Genomic DNA, 15,310 nt, shown 5'->3' on the forward strand with positions numbered 1-15,310 from the left:
GCATCCTGGCCTGTATCAAGAATAGTCTGGCCAGCAGGAGCAGGGAAGTCATTGTGCCCCTGGATTCAGCACAGGTTAGGCCACACCTTGAGTCCTGTGTCCAGTTCTGGGCCCCTCAGGTTAGGAAGGACATTGAGACACTTGAATGTGTCCAGAGAAGGGCAACAAGGCTGGGGAGAGGCCTTGAGCACAGCCCTGTGAGGAGAGGCTGAGGGAGCTGGGGTTGCTTAGCCTGGAGAAGAGGAGGCTCAGGGGAGACCTTCTTGCTGTCTACAACTCCCTGAAGGGAGGTTGTAGCCAGGTGGGGGTTGGTCTCTTCTCCCAGGCAACCAGCACCAGAACAAGAGGACACAGTCTCAGGCTGGGGGGGGGGGAAGTAAATCACAGAATCATAGAATCAATAAGGTTGGAAAAGACCTCAGAGATCATCAAGTCCAACCTGTCACCCAACACCTCAGGACTAACTAAACCATGGCACCAAGTGCCCCATCCAGTCTCTTCCTAAACACCTCCAGGGATGGTGACTCCACCACCTCCCTGGGCAGCACATTCCAATGGCAAATCTCTCTTGCTGGGAAGAACTTCTTCCTAACCTCCAGCCTAAACCTCCCCTGGTGCAGCTTGAGACTGTGTGCTCTTGTTCTGGTGCTGGTTGCCTGGCAGAAGAGACCAACCCCCACCTGGCTACCACCTCCCTTCAGGTAGTTGTAGACAGCAAGAAGGTCTCCCCTGAGCCTCCTCTTCTGCAGGCTAAGCAACCCCAGCTCCCTCAGCCTCTCAGCCCTCCCAAGTGAAAGTCCTTGACTTCCCAGATAACTTCATTTCAGAACTTGTTCCAGCCAGTGTGAGGCTGGAGGACTCGTATCACGTTGCCCAAGGTCAGGAGGAGACCCCAGGCCGTGTCGGTCTGCAGGCATTTCGGCGCAGGGAGCTGTTTGTACCAACACAGCCACATGCTGGTGTGGCGTCAACAGACACAGCACATCCGAGCCCAGCCCAGGCCTCTGCACACCAGGTGTCTGTTTGTGTGCACAGTGCAAACAGACACCAAGCAAGGGGAGGCTTCTCATTTAGACCTGCTCCCCTTCCCTGATGCTTTGGGCCAGCAAGCCTCACTGTCCCAGGGATGCCTTCCCAGCACGGGCGGAGCGAGGGCTGCTCAAGGAACAACTGAGCTTTAGCTCATCTTTTCCACTCTGAACTGCAGGCTGCTTATAAACAAAAGCTGTAGGATGGTGGCTGTTTGTTGTTGGAGCCCAGCAGTAAGCATTTGAATGGGCAATAAATCATTACTGAGAGAAAAGGGCAGAGATCCAAAGGCTGGGAGGCCGGGGGGGGGTGAGTTGGGTGCTGCAAACTGACTGACAGGGATGCAAACCAGGTGTCTCATGCTCTAGAGTTCCCCCCCCAGAATCACAGCTCTCAGGCTTCCCTCCCTGAGGGACTGCATTTGGGGTATGTCAGCACAAGGCCAAGTCAGTGTGTCATGGAAAGCTGTGAACTGAGCCAGAGGAGAAAGTTCTTCACTGAGAGAGTTGTTGGCCATTGGAATGTGCTGCCCAGGGAGGTGGTGGAGTCACCATCCCTGGAGGGGTTCAAGAGAGGACTGGATGTGGCACTTGGTGCCATGGTCTAGTAATCCTGAGGTGTTGGGTGCTAGGTTGGACTTGATGATCTCTGAGGTCTTTTCCAACCTTGTTGATTCTATGACTCTATTCTATGATTCTATGATTCACTATGGTCTCCCCTACAAGAAGAGGACCTGCATTCACAGGGGGGTTACTGTTTGTTATTACTAGTGTTCTCTTAGCATTTCTTCCACTGTCTTGCCCTTTTCAGGCAAAAATAAAAGCCTTTCCTCCCACCTGTGATGCTTTAGTACCCCATGGGGATAGCAATTAGCTTGTCTATTCCCTTAAGATGGATAACCCAGCCAACCCCAGGGCCCAGCATGCCCAAGGGCTTCCCTCCTCACCAAGAGAAGGAAACCACCAGGAATTACAACCACAACTGAGGCTGAGGGAGCTGGGATTGTTTAGCCTGGAGAAGAGGAGACTCAGGGGAGACCTTCTTGCTGTCTACAACTCCCTGCAGGGAGGTTGTTGCCAGGTGGGGGTTGGTCTATTCTCCCAGGCAACCAGCACCAGAACAAGAGGACACAGTCTCAAGCTGCACCAGGGGAAGTTTAGGCTGGAGGTGAGGAGAGAGTTCTTCACAGAGAGAGTGATTGGCCATTGGAATGTGCTGCCCAGGGAGGTGGTGGAGTCACCATCCCTGGAGGTGTTTAGGAAGAGACTGGATGGGGTGCTTGGTGCCATGGTTTAGTTGATTAGGTGGTGTTGGGTGATAGGTTGGACTTGATCTCAAAGGTCTTTTCCAACCTGGTTAATTCTATTCTATTCTACCTAGATGATCTTTAAGGTTCATTCCAAACCAATGCAGGTAGTGGTTTTAAACTAGAGCAAGGCAGATTTAGGTTAGATATAAGGAGGAAGTTCTTAACAATGAGTGTGGTGAAATACTGGAACAGATGGCCCAGGGCTGTGGTTAAGGCCCCATCCTCCAAGACATTTAAGGTCAGTCTTGATGGGGCCCTGAGTAACCTGATCTAGCTGGAGATGTCCCTGCTCATTGCAGCAGGGCTGGGCAAGATGACTGTGGAAGGTCCATTGCAAGCCAATGCATTCAGTGAATCTTTGATGATACATGGATATCATGGGCCACAGCAGAGACCTCTTCAAGCATTTATCTTCAAGCATTTATCTGCTCACTTGGCTGTGCTGGGCAGCTACCACAATGTCAGTGCTGCCTGTACAGCAAGCAATTCTTTGCTAGCAGGAAGAATGTGAGGACTGCCAGGCTACCATGCTGAGGTGTACTACACACTAGCAGCCCAGGCCCCAGATGTGTCATTTAAACACCTTTGCATAAGCTGTTCACAGAATCACAGAATCAATAAGGTTGGAAAAGACCTCAGAGATAATCAAGTCCAACCTAGCACCCAACACCTCAGGACTAACTAAACCATTCAAGTGCTATGTCCAATCCCCTCTTCAATACCTCCAGGGATGGTGACTCCACCACCTCCCTGGGCAGCACATTCTGATGGCAAACAACTCTCTCTGGGAAGAACTTTCTCCTCACCTCGAGCCTAAAGCTCCCCTGGCACAGCCTGAGACTGTGTCCTCTTGTTTTGGTGCTGGTTGCCTGGGAGAAGAGACCAACCCCCACCTGGCTACAACCTCCCTTCAGGTAGCTGTAGACAGCAAGAAGGTCTCTTCTGAGCCTCCTCTTCTCCCAGCTAAACAATCCCAGCTCCCATTCATAGATTCATAGGACAGTTTGGGTTGTAAGGGGCCTTAAAGATCATCTAGTTCCAAACCCCCTGCCACCTTCAACAAGACCAGGTTGCTCAAGGCCTCATCCAGCCTAGGCTTGAACATCCCCAAGAAGAGGGAATCCACAACCTCTCTAGGCAACCTGTTCCTGTGTCTCACCACCCTCATGGTGAAAAACTTCTTCCTAACATCCAATCTGAATCTACCCACTTCTAGTTTTGTTCCATTCCCCCTAGTCCTATCACTCCCTGACACCCTAAATAGTCCCTTCCCAGCTTTCTTGTAGCCCTCTTAAGATACTGGAAGGCCACAAGAATGTCTCCTTGGAACCTTCTCTTCTCCAGACTGAACAGCCCCAACTCCTTCAGTCTGTCCTCACAGGAGAGGTGCTCCAGCCCTCTGCTCATCCTCCTGGCCCTGCTCTGGACACCTTCCAGCACCTCCAGATCCCTCTTGGAATAGGGGCTCCAGAACTGGAGGCAGGACTCCAGGTGGGGTCTCAGCAGAGCTGAGCAGAGGGGGAGAATCCCCTCCCTTGCCCTGCTGGCCACACTTCTCTTGCTGCAGCCCAGGATCTGATTGGCTTTCCAGGCTGCAAGTGCACACTGAGAGCTCCTGGTGAGCTTCTCCTCCCCCAGCACCCCCAAGGCTCTCTCCTCAGGGCTGCTTTCCAGCCAGTCCCTGCCCAGCCTGGATTTGTGCCTGGGATTGCCTCCACCCAGCTGCAGGACCCTGCACTTGCTCTTGTTGAACCTCCTGAGGCTGGCTTGTGCCCACCTCTCCAGCCTGTCCAGGTCCCTCTGGATGGATCCCTTCCCTCCAGCCTGTCTGCTGCACCACACAGCTTGGTGTCCTCAGCAAACTTGCTGAGGGTGCACTCAATGCCACTGTCCATGGCACCCACAAAGATGTTGACCAAGCCTGGTCCCAGGACTGATCCCTGAGGGACTCTGCTTGTCCCTGTCCTCCTCTGGGACATGGACCCATGGACAGCCACCCTTTGGGTGCAGCCATCAAGCCAGTTCTTCATCCACTGAATGGTCCATCCATGGAACTCATCCTGCACCAGCTTGGAGACCAGGATGTGGTGCGGGACAGTGTCAAAGGCTTTGCTCATTTCCAGGTCAATGAGGTCAGTTGCTCAGCCTTCACCTATTGATGTTGTGACCTTCTCATAGAAGGCCAGCAGGTTTGTCAGGCAGGATTTGCCCTTGGTGAAGCTGTGCTGATTGTACCCAGTCACCTCTTCATTGTTGTTCTGCCTCAGCAGTGCCTCTGAAGCAGTGCTTGATTTTGCAAGGCTCAGCAGAGCTGCAGCATTGTGCCACCCAATGCAGATGCTGCTTCTCCTCACCTGCTTCTGCAGCAAAAACTGAGCAGCCATTTGTCTTCTCCATTTCTGAAGATGAAGTTGCAGCCTTTATTCCTGCCTTAAGGAACAGATTGAATTGCTTTGCATGAGCCCAAACAATGTCAGCTGTTACTCCCTCTCCAAAAGTAATTATTTGCATATGAGTCACCAAACAAAATACTTAGGGTACGAAATTGCTCTTTTGTGAGCAATTGATAAGATGCATTTAAGATGCATGTCCTGGCCTGCACCAGGAACAGTGTGGCCAGCAGGAGCAGGGAAGTCATTGTGCCCCTGGACTCAGCACTGGTCAGACCACACCTTGAGTCCTGTGTCCAGTTCTGGGCCCCTCAGGTTAGGAAAGATGTTGAGGTGTTGGAAGGTGTCCAGAGAAGGGCAATGAGGCTGGGGAGAGGTCTGGAGCACAGCCCTGTGAGGAGAGGCTGAGGGAGCTGGGGTTGTGTAGCCTGGAGAAGAGGAGGCTCAGAGGAGACCTGCAGTGTGCCCAGGCAGCCAAGAGGGCCAATGGCATCCTGGCCTCCATCGGGAACAGTGTGGCCAGCAGGAGCAGGGAGGTCATTGTGCCCCTGGACTCAGCACTGGTCAGACCACATCTTGAGTCCTGTGTCCAGTTCTGGGTCCCTCAGGTTAGGAAAGATGTTGAGGTGTTGGAAAGTGTCCAGAGAAGGGCAACAAAGCTGGGGAGGGGTTTGGAGCACAGCCCTGGGAGGAGAGGCTGAGGGAGCTGGGGTTGCTTAGCCTGGAGAAGAGGAGGCTCAGGGGAGACCTTCTTGCTCTCTACAACTCCCTGAAGGGAGGTTGTAGCCAGGTGGGGGTTGGTCTCTTCTCCCAGGCAATCAGCACCAGAACAAGAGGACACAGTCTCAAGCTGTGCCAGGAGAGGTTTAGACTGGAGGTGAGGAGAAAATTCTTCCCAGCAAGAGAGATTGGCCATTGGAATGTGCTGCCCAGGGAGGTGGTGGAGTCACCATCCCTGGAGGTGTTTAGGGAGAGACTGGATGGGGCACTTATTGCCATGGTTTAGTTGATTAGATGCTGTTGGGTGATAGGTTGCACTTCATGATCTCAAAGGTCTTTTCCAGCCTGGTTCATTCTGTGTTCTGTTCTTATTTCTTTTCTGGTACCTCTCTCTGTGTATCACAGCTTGGTGATTTTTTTCAGCTCTTCTCCTCAGAAACTGAAGGCTTGAAGCTGACTCACTCTTAATAGAAATTGGGAGTCTCAAAGGAGCAGTATGATTTCAGGAGCTCATATTTTCACAGGAATATCAAATCTATCTGGCTTTATGATAAGCTCACCAGAAATTAGCAATACTGGGATATATCCTTCAACAAGAACAAGAGGACACAGTCTCAAGCTGTGCCATGGGAAGCATAGGCTCAAGGTGAGGAGAAAGTTCTTCACAGAGTGATTGGCCATTGGAATGTGCTGCCCAGGGGGGTGGTGGAGTCACCATCCCTGGAGGTGTTCAAGAGGGGACTGGATGTGGCACTTGGTGCCATGGTCTGGTCATGAGGTCTGTTGGGACAGGTTGGACTTGATGATCCTTGGGGTCTCTTCCAACCTTAGATATACTGTGATACTGTGATACCCCACACTAGATCAGGCTGTACTGATGCTGCCAAGTAGCTCCACTGGCAAACTTTGCAGTTAAGCATAGATAGAAATGGAATTTGGAGAGCATTTAGACCAAAAGCAAAGGTTTGCTGTCTTTACTCTCTTCTTGTTTACAACCATAAAAAGGAAATTGATGCCTGTGAGTTTCCTGCTGGGCTGCCGTGGCAGTTTTGGGCTGTGCCTTTAAAATCTAGCTGATTTCGAGCAGAGAAGTGGAAAAAATATACATAAATCACCCTTGGGTGTGAAAAGGGAAAGAAAATGTTATTCTAAACAAATTCATTGGGTAAATGTCTGGGAGCAGAGAAGCTTCGTCATAACCATTCTCCCCCTTTCACTTCCATTCCCATTCCTTTTTTCTTCTCCTCTGATCTTGGCTGTTCTGCTTTGCCTGGGAGAAGATAATGCACCTGGCTGACCTTGAGATAAGAATCACAGAATCACCCAGGTTGGAAGAGACCTCAAAGATCACCGAGTCCAACCTGCCACCACAGACCTGCTTTCTCCCAGCTCCTCTCTTTTCTCTCTCTGGTACAGGGGGGTGGGGGAGGTTTGAGGGGGGAGAGGACAGTGGAACAGTTTCCCTGGCCTTTTGGAGCAGGGGGGGGGGGGGTTCCTTGTTGTTTGCTAATTGTAAATATCTGTATAATGTTGTAAATCCTGTCTGGTTTGGACACATTCACTGCACTCCAGGGTAGAGTGTAGATTTGCTTGGAAATACAGCTTCATTTGAAGAGGAGAGGAGAGGGTAGGGTAGGGTAGGGTAGGGTAGGGTAGGGTAGGGTAGGATAGGATAGGATAGGGTAGGATAGGATAGGGTAGAGTAAAAGGGAAGGGAAGGTTTGGGAAAGGAAGGGAAGGTTTGGGAAGGGAAGGGAAGGTTTAGGAAGGTTTGGGAAGGTTTGGGAAGGGAAGGGAAGGTTTGGGAGGGGAAGGGAAGGGAAGGTTTGGGAAGGGAAGGAAAGGTTTGGAAGGTTTGGGAAGGGAAGGGAAGGGAAGGGAAGGTTTGGGAAGGTTTGGGAAGGTTTGGGAGGGGAAGGGAAGGGAAGGTTTGGGAAGGGAAGGTTTAGGAAGGTTTGGGAAGGTTTGGGAAGGTTTGGGAAGGTTTGGGAGGGGAAGGGAAGGGAAGGTTTGGGAAGGGAAGGTAAGGGAAGGTTTGGGAAGGGAAGGGAAGGTTTGGGAAGGGAAGGGAAGGTTTGGGAAGGTTTGGGAAGGGAAGGGAAGGGAAGGGAAGGGAAGGGAAGGGAAGGGAAGGGAAGGGAAGGGAAGGGAAGGGAAGGGAAGGGAAGGGAAGGGAAGGGAAGGGAAGGGAAGGGAAGGGAAGGGAAGGGAAGGGAAATTAACCAGGTTGGAAAAGACCTTCAAGATCATTGAGTCCAACATGTCACCCAAAGTTAGTCTGGCTAAAGTTAATGCTGGGGGGAAATTTCAACCCACCACAGCTGGCCTCTGTCCTGCCAGGACAACATCCTCCTCAGGGAAAGCACAACTGCACAGAAATCAAAGCAAGATGTTTAACAGTGTTGAGCCTAAGGAAGAGCAAATAAAATGGATGCTAATTGGTGTGCCAATACTCCAAGCCTTCTCCTTTTTCTGCAAGTGGATGATTACTTAAGTATCCAAGTGGGGAAGTGAGGGTGGTGAAGGTGAGGAGGGGAGGTGCCTGTGCACATACATCTGCTCAGCCAAAACCCAGGGTGTCCAGGAGCAACTCTAAGCACTGCAGCTGTTGAGGGCACTTCAAAAGCAAAGATCCCCCAGACCTCCTTGCTGGCAACGCTTCAAAACAGACAGGGCCCATGCTAGGCCTTCCTTCCCCTTTCAGATGTCACTTCATATATTAAAAACAGCAATAGTGTGAGAGGAAGATGTGGGAGAGAAGGGGTGGGGGGAGAGAAGGGGTGTGGGGGGAGGGGGGGGAGGGGTCTTTTTTCAAGCCTTTTCACACTTCCCCTGCTCTGTGTGGTTCGTCACAGCAGCTTGGCCTGAGCATCTCCTCCCAGACCACGCTGAGTACCAAGGCCACCAAAGAAGCCCAGGGCTGGGTGAAATCATTGCCTAGCACTGACATTTCCCATACAGATATTAGCAGCCACCAGGTCACATCAGACTACAGCCTGTCCCATTGTCTCCCTCTAATCTAGATCTACCTGAGCACCCCCAACCCTGACTTAAATAGAATAGAATAGAATAGAATAGAATAGAATAGAATAGAATAGAATAGAATAGAATAGAATAGAATAGAATAATGGAATGGAATGGAATGGAATGGAATGGAATGGAATGGAACGGAACGGAACAGAACGGAACCAGGTTGGAAAGACATCCATCAAGTCTCACCTATCACCCAACACCATCTAACCAACTAAACCATGGCACCAAGTGCCCCATCCAGTCACTTCTTAAACACCTCCAGTGATGGTGACTCCACCACCTCCCTGGGCAGCACATTCCAATGGCAAATCTCTCTTTCTGGGAAGAATTTCTTCCTCACATCCAGCCTAAACCTCCCCTGGTGCAGCTTGAGACTGTGTCCTCTTGTTCTGGTGATGGCTGCCTGGGAGAAGAGACCAACCCCCACCTGGCTACAACCTCCCTTCAGGGAGTTGTAGAGAGCAAGAAGGTCTCCCCTGAGCCTCCTCTTCTGCAGGCTAAGCAACCCCAGCTCCCTCAGCCTCTCCTCACAGGGCTGTGCTCCAAACCCCTCCCCAGCTTTGTTGCCCTTCTCTGGACACCTTCCAGCAACTCAACATCTTTCCTAAACTGAGGGGCCCAGAACTGGACACAGGACTCAAGCTGTGGCCTAACCAGTGCTGAGTCCAGGGGCACAATGACTTCCCTGCTCCTGCTGGCCACACTGTTCCTGATACCCCTGCTTGCTGCAGCAGGGGTTGGACTAGATGACCTGTGCAGGTCATTCTATGATTCTTACAAGAAATGACCCCTTGCATCTATAAGCAGTGCCAGCAGGAGAGGAGGCAGAAGTGCTGGAGCAGAGCCCTGCCAGCTGTAGCCCAGAGAGCCCCCAGAGTGGAGGGCACACTGTTCTGGCAGCAGCCAGTTTCACAGAGATCATGAGTTTAAGCACATATGTAATTGAATTGCAGATGTCTTTTCTGATGGCTATCTGGTAGCAAAGCCTCGATGAAAGCAGCAGCAGCAGAGAGGCAGAACATGCTGGTTCTCAGTAATAAAACTAATGGAAGGCAGAAATGACCATTTAGTACAGCCTCCACAGGGAGCATAATGCAGGCAGATACTTGAAACACGATTTCTGGGGGAGAGCTGAGCACCCAGCTTCCAGCTCCAAGACATCCTGAATGCATGCTGGACTGGAAAGCAGCTCACAGTAATTTAAATATACTCCAAATAAGTTCATCTCCTTCCCTTCCCACCCCCCCTCCAATAGAATAGAGTAGAGTAGAGTAGAGTAGAGTAGAGTAGAGTAGAGTAGAGTAGAGTAGAGTAGAATAGAATAGAATAGAATAGAATAGAATAGAATAGAATAGAATAGAATAGAATAGAATAGACCAGGTTGGAAAAGACCTCAGAGATCATCAAGTCCAACCTATCACCCAACACCTCAGGACTAACTAAACCATGGCTCCAAGTGCTTCATCCAGTCCCCTCTTCAACACCTCCAGGGATGGTGACTCCACCACCTCCCTGGGCAGCACATTCCAATGGCCAATCTCTCTTTCTATGAAGAACTTCTTCCTCCATCCAGCCTAAACCTCCCCTGGTGCAGCTTGAAACTGTGTCCTCTTGTTCTGGTGCTGGTTGCCTGGGAGAAGAGACCAACCCCCAGCTGGCTACAACCTCCCTTCAGGTAGTTGTAGACAGCAAGAAGGTCTCCCCTGAGCCTCCTCTTCTCCAGGCTAAGCAACCCCAGCTCCCTCAGCCTCTCCTCACAGGGCTGTGCTCCAAACCCCTCCCCAGCTTTGTTGCCCTTCTCTGGACACCTACCAGCAACTCAACCTCCTTCCTAAACTGAGGGGCCCAGAACTGGACACAGGACTCAAGGTGTGGCCTAACCAGTGCTGAGAAGTTTGTTCTTCTTGACTTTGTTTTGGAAGACAGAAGTTTTATTTACTGCCCTTTTATTGATTTCTAAGATTCAGGTGGATGTGTTCTGAGCTTGCACTTGCTAGATCTCAACCTCTCAGTGGTTTACTCCGCCTTTAGAGCTCTAAAGAGGGAGAAGGTTAACAGAGCTCTCAGTCAACTCAAACAAGAAGACTGCAAATTGGGATGGGATGGGATGGGATGGAATAGGTTGGAAGAGAACTTTGAGATCATGGAATCCAACCTATCACCCAACACCATCTAATCAACTAAACCATGGCACCAAGCACCCCATCCAGTCTCTTCCTAAACACCTCCAGGGATGGTGACTCCACCACCTCCCTGGGCAGCCCATTTCAATGTTAAGACCTTTTCTGTAGCCACATCCTCATGATGGCTTGAAGTGCATCCAGTATGTGTTACCACATACACATCATTGAGAAACCACCCCCAGCCCCCACAGCTGAAGAATCAAAGTTAAGCTTCAGGATGATCTAAGAACCTGGCTTAGCTCAAGAATGGGACTTTCAAGAACTGCTTTTCCTTTTCTCAGCTGGCCATCAGACCATACCCAATTTCCTGTTGTGCTACATTTTGGGGGCCTCTTGGCCACGTCCTGCCCAAACTCTGTTGCTCTTAGCCCAGCAGGGCTCCCCTGGGGCCCCCTCGCTGAGCAGCCACCCCCTGGGGCATCCTTTCAGTTTTGCTCATTTTCCCTCTGGAGCTGCTGCTCCTTCCGATGTGTTTACAACGTGAGGAAGGCAGTTTATTCACTGCTTGGCTTTTAACTTCATTGTTGAGCTTGGCTTTGCTCCTGCTGGAAACTGGACCCTGATTCAGGAGGGCAGTTGCCAGTGCCTGCTGGAAACTCCTTGCCATGGGATTTTCAAGCACGCTGTTTGTTGGCCTGGCTCAGCGCATACTAAAGGCAGGCAGCAGAGCCTGCTTACTCACCGCAGGAAGAGCCCTGTGCCAGGGGCAGGTGTTTCTCAGAATGCCTTCAAACATGCACTTCAAATGCCTAAGCTCATTCCAGACTTGCCAGAAGCTCACTGCAGCCACAACTCTTCAGTTTCCTACACCTGAAGCGCCTCTGCCCAGCGGTGGTTGGCACTGGGGTGATCTCCCCTTGAGGAAAAGCCTTGGACCTGAAACTTGTTTAAAGTTGAGAATCATAGAATCAATAAGGTGGGAAAAGACCTCAGAGATCATCAAGTCCAACCTAGCACCCAACACTTCATGACTACTAAACCATGGCACTAAGTGCCACGTCCAATCCCCTCTTGAACACCTCCAGTGATGGTGACTCCACCACCTCCCTGGGCAGCACATTCCAATGGGTAATCACTCTCCCTGTGAAGAACTTCTTCCTAACATCCAGCCTTAACCTGCCCTGGCACAGCTTGAGACTGTGTCCTCTTGTTCTGCTGCTGGTTGCCTGGGAGAAGAGACCAACTCTCACCTGGCTACAACCTCCATTCAAGGAGTTGTAGACAGCAAGAAAGTCTCCCCTGGGCCTCCTCTTCTCCAGGCTAAGCAACCCCAGCTCCCTCAGCCTCTCCTCACAGGGCTGTGCTCCAAACCCCTCCCCAGCCTGGTTGCCCTTCTCTGGACACATTCAAGTGTCTTAATGTCCTTCTTAAATTGAGGTGCCCTGAATGAAACACAGGACTCAAGGTGTGGCCTAACCAGTGCTGAGTCCAGGGGCAGAATGATCTCCCTGCTCCTGCTGGCTTTCTCCAGTTGAAAGACGGGAAGCTGCCTCCCAAGCACTGATTTATTCCCTAAGAATCAGGGAGAGACATCTCTACAGCACTGCACTGACTCCCCTGCTGCTGCTGGGAGGCTTTGTCTGGCTGTCCTCTGGACAGGTTTCAGGCATGTAATGGAAGGATATTTCTTTTCCCCAAATATTGATTAGGTGGTGTTGGATGGTAGGTTGGACACGATGATCTTGAAGGTCTCTTCCAACCTGGTCTGGTTATTCTATTCTATTCTATTCTACCCTACCTTATTCTATTCTACCCTATCCTATCCTATTCTACCCTACCCTACCCTACCCTATTCTATCCTACCCTACCCTATCCTATTCTATCCTACCCTACCCTATCCTATTCTATCCTACCCTACCCTATCCTATTCTATCCTACCCTACCCTATCCTATCCTATTCTATCCTACCCTATCCTATTCTATTCTACCCTATTCTATTCTATTCTACCCTATCCTATCCTATTCTATCCTATCATATCCTATCCTCTCCTATCCTCTCCTCTCCTCTCCTCATTTACAGAGGCTTCATAATTTGGCCAGTCTGGATTTGCTTTAGTATTATTTGCCAGAAATAATTGGTGGTGTAAAGGAAAAAAGAAATGCAGCCACAGGAGTTCAAGAAGAAAGACTTGGTCTCTGTGAGAATTTGCTTCAGATTACTTTATCACACTGCTGTTTGAAATAAAGGAAGTGCGCAGCTAATTGCCAATGAGAAGTTAAATGACAAACAGCTTGAATACAGCCTAGAGAGTTACTGAGTTGGAGACATGCAGACAATAAAAAGCCTGACACATAAAAGACAGATTGCATTTGATTGGTTTCCCAACTGTGGATGAAAACCTAAGGACTTCCTAGCTTGTACCAAGTAAAATTCTGCTACAAGAGAGAACACTTTCTGACTGTTGAGAACACTTGATGTACAGTGCTCTGCAAAATTAATTGCTCTACAACAAAAGCAAAACTCAAAACAATTCATTCCAGGATGTATTACAATGCAACAGAGGAGGGCAAGAAAGCTTGGGGAGGGGTTGGGAGCACAGCCCTGTGAGGAGAGGCTGAGGGAGCTGGGGTTGCTTAGCCTGGAGAAGAGGAGGCTCAGGGGAGACCTTCTTGCTCTCTACAATGACCTGAAGGGAGGCTGTAGCCAAGTGGGGGTTGGTCTCTTCTCCCAGGCAACCAGCACCAGAACAAGAGGACACAGTCTCAAGCTGTGCCAGGGGAGGTTTAGGCTGGAGGTGAGGAAGAAATTCTTCCCAGAAGGAGAGATTGGCCATTGGAATGTGCTGCCCAGGGAGGTGGTGGAGTCACCATCCCTGGAGGTGTTTAGGGGCACTTGGTGCCATGGTTTAGTTGATTAGATGGTGTTGGGTGCTAGGTTGGAATTGATGGTCTTGAAGCTCTTTTCCAACCTGCTTAGTTCTATTCTGTTCTAAAACGACTACTCTTCGCTTGGGTCTCAAGTGCAATCTTAGTCAACCCGAATCAGTTTCACAGAGAGAGGCTGCAGTTTTGCCAAAGCTATTGCCAAATTACTCCCAGCAAAACACCACCACTGCTCGGCCTAACTCCAGCAGCTATTGAACAGCTCCATAAACTGGCTCCATAGTTTTAAGACTATTCAGCAGCTATGATGCAATGATGAAAATGGCCAACACTAACACGGTGTATTAAAATTATGGATGCATTATCTCACCAAAAACCTTCAGCCAACCAGCACTGGAACAAGAGGACACAGTCTCAAGCTGCACCAGAGGAAGTTTAGGCTCGAGGTGAGGAGAAAGTTCTTCCCAGAAAGATTGGCCATTGGAATGTGCTGCCCAGGGAGGTGGTGGAGTCACCCTCCTCGGTGGTGGTCAAGAAGGGATTGCATGCAGCACTTGAAGCCATGGTTTAGTTAGTCCTGAGGTGTTGGGTGCTAGGTTGGACTTGGATGCGATGATCTTGAAGGTCTCTTCCAAACTATTCTATTCTATTCTAACTTAAGAAGCAGATGAAATTGTCAACAGTAGTATTGTTGCTAATGTAGTCTTTTAGAAGAAGAAACTATGCATGCCTGAATGCCTGTGCAACAACAGCAAGTGTACTCTTGGTATGACCTTTTTGGGAGTCACTTGTGATCTGGGTTTGCATTTTGGTGGAGGTGTAACATAAACAGAGAAGAAAAATGTGTCTGTGTTCACGTTGATTTAATGACCTGGTCCTTCTATAATTGGATGGTGCCATGGTTTAGTTGGTGAGATGGTGTTGGGTGATAGGTTGGACTCGATGATCTCGAAGGTCTTTTCCAACCTGGTTAACTCTATTCTAATTCTAATTCTAATTTGATGATCTCTGAGGTCTTTTCCAACCTTATTGATTCCATGATATTACAAAGGACAGTTTGAAATAACTAAGCAAAAAAAAATTGGCCCCAGAGGCCAATGCTGTGCAAAGTTTGGTCAGCAAGATGGGTGACAAAGCCTCTCTGCATGTTAAGATGGACCTTTATATACTCAATGTTATGGCCTGGAAGTGCTCAAAAGACATTCAGAACATAAAGGCAACTGGAGACAATGACACCATTTAAAAAGCTCCAGAATTAGCCTTGCTTTTGTCAGATCCCAGTAATTCAAGTGCAGTACTGCCACAAAGGCTATGATCAAGTCCTAATTTTAGCTTAATCCACCAAAAAAAACCCCAGGCATCTTGCATTTCTCTCTGGCATTTTGTCATTAAGAACACTCTTACATTATACATATTAGAATAGAAGAGGATTAACCAGGTTGGGAAAGACCTTTGAGATCATGGAGTCCAACCTATCACCCATCACCATCTAATCAACTAAACCATGGCACCAAGCACCCCATCCAGTCCATTCCTAAACACCTCCAGTGATGGTGACTCCACCACCTCCCTGGGCAGCACATTCCAATGGCCAATCACTCCTTCGGGGAAGAATTTCTTCCTAACATCCAGCCTAAACCTCCCCTGGCACAGCTTGAGACTGTGTCCTCTTATTCTGGTGCTGGTTGCCTGGGAGAAGAGACCAACCCCCACCTGGCTACAGCCTATCTTCAAGTAGTGGTAGACGGCAATAAGGTCTCCCCTGAGCCTCCTCTTCTCCAGGCTAAGCAACCCCAGAGAACACAAGCCATGAGATAAAAGTT

This window comes from Dryobates pubescens, chromosome 7, assembly GCF_014839835.1.
Source record: "Dryobates pubescens isolate bDryPub1 chromosome 7, bDryPub1.pri, whole genome shotgun sequence".
NCBI lineage: Eukaryota > Metazoa > Chordata > Aves > Piciformes > Picidae > Dryobates > Dryobates pubescens.